The sequence below is a fragment of the Delphinus delphis genome, chromosome 15 (assembly GCF_949987515.2).
Source record: "Delphinus delphis chromosome 15, mDelDel1.2, whole genome shotgun sequence".
In the NCBI taxonomy this organism is placed as follows: Eukaryota; Metazoa; Chordata; class Mammalia; order Artiodactyla; family Delphinidae; genus Delphinus; species Delphinus delphis.
Window position 1 is genome coordinate 72,375,951 of NC_082697.1, and position 10,217 is coordinate 72,386,167.

The window sequence follows — 10,217 nt, forward strand, 5'->3', positions numbered from 1 at the left end:
ACTTGCCGGGGCCGAAGGGGTTATTCCCACTGAGAAGCCCGCACCCCGGGTTCCTAGAGCGGCCGCGCTGGGGGCGGGAGGAAAATGCGCTTCCGGCCGTGTCGGGACTCGGGAATCGGGCGGGCTGGCTGCGGGCTGCGGCGCTCGGACCCCGCCTCGGCCTGGGCCTCCCCGCGGGGAGGATGAGCTGCGGACGGGAGGAGGGCTCCAGAAAGCGGGGACTGAGCTGGGGAGGGGAGGGCCGGCCCGCGCAGACCAGGGGCCCACCGGGGTGCGGGGAGTGGGGGGTGGTGCCCCTGAACTTGGCCGCCCCGGAGGCTTGTGGTCTTTCCACCGCAGGCTGGGCCGGGGAGGCGCGGGGCGGGCGGCTGTTTCTCCTGGAAGGGCCAGCAGCCCGGTCGCCCGCCGGGGCCCTCGCTGGCCCCTCCCCGAGACCTCGAACGTTCCAGAGCCCGGGGTAAGACTGCGTTCGCTCGTTCCTCCCCGCTCCCAAGTGCGGCCCCGTCTGCCTCCTGCTTAACGCCCACAACCTACCTGAGAAGCCGGCGGCATCACCCCCATTTTGTAGGCAACTGATTTATAAAGTCAATTTATAAACGGGCTTGTCCCAGACCCTCAGGGGGCCAGGAGCGGAGCCAGGACCGCGCCGCGGTGCTCTGGCCCGCGGACTCATTACCGGCTCAGCATTCGGGTGGTGGTTTAGCATCACGCTAACTTCTTTCAACTCAGCAGGCCTGAAACCAAGCTGGTTGGCCTTTTCTCTTTGCGAGAGAGCTGGTTCATTCCAAGTCGAGTTGGAACTCCCAGTTATCTTTTCTCCTGCCACCCCCTCTGCTTCCCCCATCTTTTCCTTATCATCTTGTTAGTCTTTGTCTTTTTTTTTTCCCCCAACCTATTTTTCCAGTCCCACTGCCACCATCTTTCAGCTTTCATTGCTGCAAACCTGCGTTGTTGCAGTAACCTTCAATCCTGACTGCTTCCCCTGTTATTTCATATGCCACATCTCCCCACTTTACTCCAGTTGCCCCCAAACCCTTGCATCAAGCCACTCCTCTGTTCAAACAGCCCTTTTAGTCTATCAAACTGGAGTTGTCTATAGGCTCAAGTCAGACCTCTCTAAGCATGGCATTCAAGGCCATTTGAAACTTCACTTCAGCCCATCTTTCTAACCTCATCTCTCTTGGTTCCCTAAATAGAGGTTATAGACTGATAGCTACAGTTGGAAAATGTGTTTCAATGGTCGCAGAATTTCTTTTCAAAATTCAAGTTGGGACTTCCCTGGCGGTCCAGTAGTTAAGACTCCGTGCTTCCAATGCAGGGGGCACAGTTTCCATCCCTGGCCGGGGAACTAGGATCCCATGTGCCACGTGGCACGGCCAAAAAAGAAATAAAATTAACAACATTTGAGTTGATATTTAACATTGGGAGATTCCATTAAAGAAAAAACCAAACAGGTTTCCAGCTTTCGATCCATCAAAAGAGCTGGAAACAGCAGGCCGAGGTTCTTGCCTCCAGCATCTAGTTTGAACCGAGCAGTGGCTGCCCCCTTTTAGATAGGGCTGTGTTTCCCAGTTCACCCTAGTCCCGTCCACTCCAGAATCCTCCCTGTCTCTGAGCCTGAGGATCAGCTGCTGTGCTTGCACTGATGTTTTTCCTAGAATAGAGAAGTAGGTTTTGGCTCCTGGGTTTCTATCAAAAGGACTCAAATGGAAAGTAAACCCAGAGGGACCTTTGTGTAAAGACAACAGAGAGAGTAAGCTCCCAGCATCCTTCATGCTTTTCCTTTTCTTTCTTGGACCCCATTTCCATTTGAATTTTCCACTTGCCCTACAGGAACCCTCACATCAGCTAGATTGCCTCACAGCCTCTCAGATGAACCGGAGGACCATATCTTTGCAGTATCTTCTCCAGTGAGTAGATTCTATTCAGCAGTATCCTCGGCTTGTTCTCCTATTCTGTGAAACCTTCCCTGACAACCAAACATCCAACCAACCCCATCCGTCTCATCAGCATTCCTGGAAGCCAGGCACTAGGTTAGATGAGTATGACTAAACCACCATCATTTCTCCCTCCCCTGGATTTCTATGGCCGTGCTTGAATCAATGTCTTATACAGCATCTTGCACATGGTAGGCAGTCAATAAATAATTATCAGCTGATAAATGGCCCAGTCACACATGTCTTATCCTCGTGGTTGAACTTTAAGATCTTCGAGGATGGGGTCCAAATTGGATCTATCTTTGCACTGCCCTAGCAACCATTATAGTGCCCGGCACATAGCAGACACGTGGTAATGGCTAAGGAAATAGGTGCCGTAAGGAGGTGCCCCAGACAAGCAATAAATACCGCGTTTCAGTGCAGTCCCATGGCTGGAAGCAGCACCCCTTGCTCCCCCAAGCCCCAGAGGAATGGAGAGGCAGCCCCAGAGAAGAGAGAGCAGAGGCTTACTCAGTCCTGAAAGCCAGGAGCACTTCACAGACCCCTCAACCTGGAGGCTCTGCTCAGGATTCAGCTAAAGCTACATCTAGGATCGAGCTGTATCCATGTGACCTTGTGAGTGAAACCCAACCTGATTCTGATTCTGAATTCCAAGCTCTAGAACAACAACAATGGTTCACATGTACTGAGGCGCCCTCTGAGCCAAGCACTGCCCCTTGCTACACACCCATGGCCTTCCAGCCTCTCCAGGGCCATGGCGTCAATACTGTGAGTATCTCCTCTTCACAGAGAGAAGGCCGAGACTCTAATGCCTGAGTAACTCAGGGCCACATAGTAACAGGCTGGCCAGGAGCTAAGTCCACGTGGGTTGATTCCAGGGCTTCTGAGCTTAGCACTGTGCTCCTTCCAAACATCTGAGGCTCTATTTAATACCAAAGAACTGCACATTTCAGAATGGTTAAGATGGTAAATTTTATGTTGTGTGTATTTTAACTCAATTTTTTTTTCTTTCTTTCTTTCTTCTTTTTCTTCTTTTTTTTGGCTGCACCACGGCATGTGGGATCTTAGTTCCCCAACCAGGGATTGAACCCATGCCCCCTGCATTGGAAGCGTGGAGTCTTAACCACTGGACCACCAGGGAAGTCCCTTAGCTCAGTTATTTAAAAGAAAAAAAAAAAAAATCTGAGACTGAGGAGGACATTGGGCCAGACCCAGGGACTCAAACAGATAAAAAAAAAGTCCTGCCCTCACAGAGGTTAAATTTTAAGGAAGACAGAAAAGCAAAATAACAAAGTGGGAAGGGGGCTAGGAAGTGTCAGGGTCAGGGAAGTTGTTGCAGTTTTGGAGAAGGAGGCTGGGCGGGGACTTCTCTAAGAAGATGAGTTTTCATGTGAAAGACTGACAGGAAGCAGATGTGTAACAACTGCCTGTCTGCTGCTTCCTTCAAGAACTCGAGAAAGAAGACAACCTAGACCAAGGAAAGCGATTCAGGTGCCATCTGCTATCCTTGAAGTATTCCAGGAGGGGGAAAAGAAAACACAAAAGTTAAGTTGATTCTTTTCCTTCTCAACATTCCCTTTCGTTTCTTCTCATTTTGCCCTAGATCGTTTCTCACTTCTCCAATCTCCTGCAAGACTCACCTCTATTCTGCCTTGTCTGTCCTTCCTTTCTTTATCCCAGCGCCATCCAGAGTGGCCAAGAAATGAGGTGGCAGAGGAGGGGGTGAGCAGGCGGGCCGGGGAACTAGCATGCTTCCTTCTATTACATGGAGCCTTGCAGAATGTGAAGGGGTGGCAAGAGCAGGAGGCAGGCAACCCTGGAGGTGACACATTTGGAGATTCAGGAAACATCTGCAGGGCCAGATGGCCCAGATCCCCTAAGAGTGAGAGGATTAAACACTCAGAACCTAGGGAAGAAGCAAAGGCACATGTTGGTTGGTTTTAGTTTTGCTTTTTGTATGCCTCTTTTGTTATAACAGCTTAATTGAGGTAGAATTCACATACTGTATACTTAAAGTGGACAATTCTGTGAATTTTAGTCTAATCACAGAGTTGTGCAACCATCACCATAATTTTAGAACATTTGATCACTCCCCAAATAAACATCCTATCTATCGGGAGTCACTTCTTGTCCGCCGCCTTCCCAATCTCCCCCCTGCCCTTTCACTCCCACCCCTCCCACCTCCCACCCCCTCCACTCTAGGCAACCACTAATGTACTTTCTGTCTCTGTAGATTTGCCTAGGCTGGACATTTTGTATAAATGGCCCACTTTGGTTTTGGTTTTAGTTGGCTTCCCCCCCCCCCTTTTTTTGGGAAGGTGGGTGGGTGACCACTGAAGAGTCTTACAAAGGTGAGTTTGGAACATTAGAAGTTGAGAAGCTCTTCCAAGGAGACAAAGGTGACAGGAAAAGCAGAAGAGGGAAATAACTTGCTTCTGTTTTATTTTTTATTGCTCTATTTCTTCTTTGTTAGTCACCCCAAATGTCAGGAGGAGAGGAATCCTAAGTAAATGAAAGTGGGAAATGCTCCAGATTACATTGTCTGCTTTTATTTCTGTGAACAATTTTTTTAACCTGTTTTAACACAGTTATGCCTTCTCTTTGCCAGCACTGTAAAGTGTAAAGGGACCAATCATGGAGTCAATTCAGGAAACCTGGTTCTTCCCATTAGCAGCCTGACTCAGCTCTTCTCAAAGCTTTTTCTTCTGGGCTTCCCTGGTGGTGCAGTGGTTGGGAGTCCGCCTGCCGATGCAGGGGACGTGGGTTCGTGCCCCGGTCCGGGAAGATCCCACATGCCGCGGAGCGGCTGGGCCCGTGAGCCATGGCCGCTGAGCCTGTGCGTCTGGATGACTGTGCTCTGCAACTGGAGAGGCCACAACAGTGAAAGGCCCGCGTACCGCAAAAAAAAAAAAAAAGTTTTTTCTTCTGTAAAATGAGGAGGTTAAAGATTATTCCACCTCCTCTCCGGCATCATCTCCTGAGCGGCAGGCAGTCAGCCTTTTCCGTATCTGTTGACAGTCCGAATTTCATTTTTACGTGCCACCCTAGACTCTTTCTCCGTTCCTGGAACTGCTGGGTACAGAAAGTAAGGAGGATGAGAAGATAGCGTCGTAAATTGCTTACAATTTATATAACGGGTCAAATATTTATGAAGAACTTTTATACATGTTACCTGGGCTGTTTCATAGCTAGGAAGGAATAACTAGAAGGGACCTTGGGGAACATCTAGTCCAGTCCCTTCATGCCAGGATGAGGAAACAGGCCCAGAAATAGGATATAACTTGTCTAAGGCCAAACAGCAAGTGAGTGCCATAGCGGGGCACTATTCATTTACACTTGAGGAAGCCAGAGCCCAGAGACTTCCATGAAGAATAGGGCCTGTCAGTCGGGGAAGGCTCCTTGGAGGTCATCTAGAATCCAAAACCTCTTTTAACAGCGGTTTAGAAGAGGTGTCGGCCCCGGCCAGGTTTCTCGGAATTTACTGGACCTGGATCCAGACCTACGGTCTCGCACTGTAGCATGAATGAATGTGATCTTAGGGGTCCCTGCCGGCAGAGGCACCTCTACTTGCGTCGGGCCGGGGCGATTACTCGGGGCGGGGCTCAGGTGTCCTGGCTTTTGAGGTCCCCTTCCCAGGGAGGAGCCTTCAGGATCTCCTCGTAACCCGGCCCGGAGCAGCGGACCGCTTGGGGCGCGGCGCGAGTCCGGGTTGGGGGCGTGGCCCGCAAGCTGCGAACCAATACCAAGCCAGATCGTGAATAAGGGCGGGGTGTACTCGCTCCGCCCATTTTTCCTCAGCTTCCGGAAAGCCGGGCGGTGACCTAGGCAACCGCCCTAGAGTAAAACCCCCCCTTGCCAAAATTGCTTCGTCCGGTCCTTCTTGGCACAACCAATCGGAAAGTGAAGTCATTTACCGGGGCAAGAGAAAAAAAAGAACGGCGATTTTTGATTGGTTGGTTGATGAGTCGGGTACAATCACTGGCGTGACCCTGGGGCTGGGGAGTGGGACCTCGCCCAGGCTGGAAACCGTGAGCCTGGGACATACACTTTCGAGAAGCTGAGCAGAGAAAGAGCTTTGGTGAACTGAAAATTCCGTGTTTCCAATTCTAAGTAGCTGCTCTCCTAGGTGTGGGCGAAGGTAGTGGGAGACCAAAAACCACCCGATATTGTTAGTTATACTTCTCGGTGGTAGTAGTATTGCGAGGAATACAAACATTTAATGTTTAAATTGAACATCTATTGAACGCCTGCTGGGTGCCAGACACTGGTCTAGGTGCTTGGGCTCAGTGAGCAAACCTGATTATTGCCTTCTTGGAGGTTGTATTCTAACGAGGGGAGATCATACCTTACGTAGTGTGTTAGAAGATGAGACAAGGCTGTGGGGAAAAAAAAAAGTAGAGCAAGGGGGGGGGACTTCCCTGGCGGTCTAGTGGTTAATAAGACTCCGCGCTGCCAACACAGAGGGTGCGGGTTTGATCCCTGGTCGGGGAGCTAAGATCCCACGTGCTACCTGGCCAAAAAAAAAAAAAAAAAAAAAAAAGTGAAAAGACAGCCTACAGAATGGGAGAAAATGTTTGGAACTCATATATCTGAAGGGACTTGGAGTCATAATAAATAATGAACTCTTACAATTTAACAATAAAAAGATGAATAACACCCCCCCCCCCAAATTTAAAAGTAGAGCAAGGTAAGATGGAGCAGGTTGCATCATTAACGAGGTGGCCAGGTTGGACACCAGTGCAAAAGTGAGATCTGAACAAAGAACTGAAGGAGGCAAGACGGTTTGCCAGTGGGCTATCTGGGAGAGTATCCAAGGCAAGAGGGAACATCTGACTGGTATTAGTAAAAAACGGCGAGGAGAAAACTGGCTGGAGCGTGTGAGTGAAGGGAGAGTGGTGGGAAACGATTGAGGGGACAGGGAGTACAGTTCTTATAGGGTCTTGTATGCTTGGCTTTTGCTTTGAAATAGGGAGCCATTGCAGGGTTTCTGGCAGAAGAGTGACATTATGTGACATATTTAAAATAACCCTTCTGGCTGCTGTGTTGGTAATGAATCAAAGATGCAAGGATGGAAGCAAGGAAGTCTGCTAAAAGGTAATTGCAATAATGCATGTTAGGGAATTCCCTGGTGGTCCAGTGGTTAGGACTCCACACTCCTTGGGCTGCCAAGGGCCCAGGTTCATCCCTGGTCGGGGGAAATAAGATCCTGCGAGCTGAGCGGCATGGCGAAAAATAAAACAAGGGACTTCCCTGGTTGTCCAGTGGTTAAGACTCCGTGCTCCCAATGCAGGGGGCTAGGTTCCATCCCTGGTCAGGGAACTAGATCCTGCATGCCGCAACTAAAGATCCTGCATGCTGCAACTAAGACCCTGTGCAGCCAAATAAATAGATAGACATTAAAATAAAATAAAAGCAGCTTGGTTAAAAAAAAAAAAAGCATGCTAGTGTATAAGAGATGAGGGTAGTTTGGACCAGGGTGGTGGTGGTGTAAGTGGTGAAAAGTGGTCAGATTCTGGATATATTTTGAAGGTAGAGCCCAAAAGGTTTCCCCCAAAATTGGAAATGGGATATGAGATAAAGACAGGAATTAAGAATCACTCTAAGGATTGTGGCCTGAACAACGGAAGGAATCGCCATCAATTGACATAGAAAAGGCGGGGGGTGGACCAGACTTGGGGTCTTGGGAAAATCAATATTTACAGGTGGAGTTTTTCAATCAGAGAAACACAGGGGTGACCAGAGCACATAACAGGGTTCAGTTAACTTAGTTGAGAGTCAAGAAAGCTTCCTCTCACCTATGTAAGCTACCCCAGTGATCCTCTAATTAATGATGAGGTCATATCAGAATCACTTGGGAAATCTTTTCAATCTAAACCACGGAGGCAATCTTCATTCCCCCAAATCTTGATTATGGTGAGGGGTGGGGGAAGGAGTGGTGCGAGCAGTGGTGTGTGCAGTCAGTCCAGCAAGGAAGACTGAGGCTGATAAAACAGAGGGAGGGAAGGGTATCTACTCTCTAGTAAAGGGCTCATCTTGTGGAACAACTATTTCCTTCCCCCAAGTTGAAATTTAGCCATCAGGTGACAGGACCAGAGAGAAGCATCCCGTCCAGCCTCTAGAATTTTATTATTTCATTTGCAAAAATCATATAACAATGACATTAATGGGAGACTTCTGGTTAAATATGGTGGTCTGTAAGCACTTTATCTCTGACTTTTCTTAAAACTCCTTTAAAATGAAAGTAAAGACCTTTTCAACAGGTTGAAGTACACAAGACAAAGAGAACTAGAGAGGAAATGAAAGAAGATAAGAGATAAATAATATTTTTTGAAGCTTGAAAGCATAGAACGCTTTCTGGTAAATATGGCAGGCTATTCAGAGCAATCTATTCACTGAAAACAATGAAAATGTGGAATAATAATAATAAATTTTCTTAAAAGTACTGAAGGACAAAGAAGGAATTATCAGACTAAAATTTAGCTGAAAGTGTGAACCCACAGAGGAACTTGAACACAAACTGCTTTTACCCTGAAAGCATTTGCCAAACTAGATGAACTTTAGCATGCTTCACAGAACAGAAATTCAAGCCCTGCGTCTGCCCAGTGCTTACGGAGAGACACCCCCTGCCGAGATCGAACAGGATTAAACCAGGAGCTGGGAGAAGAAACTACTTCTGAGAAGTTGTGATGACAAGCCAGCCCTGGGGTGGATATGTAGCTCCAAATCACCTCACTTGTGTGGTCAAAAGCAAAAACATTAAGCTATAAATTTAAATTGGCTGTCGATTGCCTGTGTTTGGGCACTGGCAGAAGCAAATACAAATTCCCCCAAATAAGTTTTCAAGGAGAATATACGGATAGAAATATCCAGGGATACAGAGAAATAACCAGAAGAAGAAACCAACCTGCAAACATTTCCTATATTGGAATTATCACACCCAAATTATAAAATACCTCTGATTATTATGTTTAAAGAAATAAAACATAGACTTAAAATATCTGCCAGGGAGCAGGAAATAATAACGCCACCAAATGACCAAGCAGACTTGAAAAGAATCAAATAGAACTTTAAAAAATTAAAAGTACAATAACTGACATTAAAAACTCTTAACCACTTCCCTGGTGGCACAGTGGTTAAGAATCTGCCTGCCAATTCAGGGGACATGGGTTCGAGCCCTGGTCCGGAAAGATCCCACAGGCTGCAGAGCAACTAAGCCCGTGCGCCACAACTACTGAGCCTGCGCTCTGGAGCCCGCGAACCACAACTACTGAGCCCTTGTGCCACAACTACTGAAGCCCGTGCACCTAGAGCCCGTGTGCCGCAACTACTGAACCCATGTGCCGCAACTACTGAAGCCCGTACCTAGAGCCCATGCTCCGCAACAAGAGAAGCCATGATAGTGAGAAGCCCACACACTGCAATGAAGAGTGGCCCCCACTAGCTGCAACTAGAGAAAGCCCATGCACAGCGATGAAGACCCAACGCAGCCAAAAATAAATAAGTAAATAAATACCGTTTTAAAAAAACATTAATATATAATGTCCTTATTTGTCTCTTATTACCTTTTTTTGATTTAAAGTCTATGTTTTCTGATAATAATACAGCCAATCCAGCGCTGTTTTGGTTACTACTTGCATGGAATATCTTTTTTTCCATTCTTTTACTTTCATCTAAAGTGAGTCCTTATTTCTAAAGGACTCTTTGTGTTCTTATATCTAAAGTGAGTCTCTTGTAGAGAGCATATAGATGGATTCTTAGGGGGGTTTTTTTTGTTTTTGTTTTTTGTTTAATCCAAGCTACTGATCTGTATTTATTTATAAATTTATTTATTTATCTTTGGCTGCGTTGGGTCTTCGTTGCTGAGCGCGGGCTTTCTCTAGTTGCCGTGAGCGGGGGCTACTCTTGATTGCGGTGCGCCGGCTTCTCATTGCGGTGGCTTCTCTTGTTGTGGAGCATGGGCTCTTGGCGCGTGGGCTTCAGTAGTTGCGGCACGTGGGCTCAGTAGTTGTGGCTCACGGGCTCTAGAGCACAAGGCTCAGTAGTTGTGGTGTACGGGCTTCGTTGCTTCGCGGCATGTGGGATCTTCCCGGACCAGGGCTCGAATCTGTGTCCCCTGCATTGGCAGGCAGATTCCACTGCGCCACCAGGGAAGTCCTGATCTGTGTTTTAATAGAAGGGTTTACATTTAGTGTGATTGCTGGTAAAGAATTTACTTCTGTTATTTAGCTATTTGTTTTATGTGTGTCATATATTTTTTGTTCCTTGATTCTTCCAAAGTCA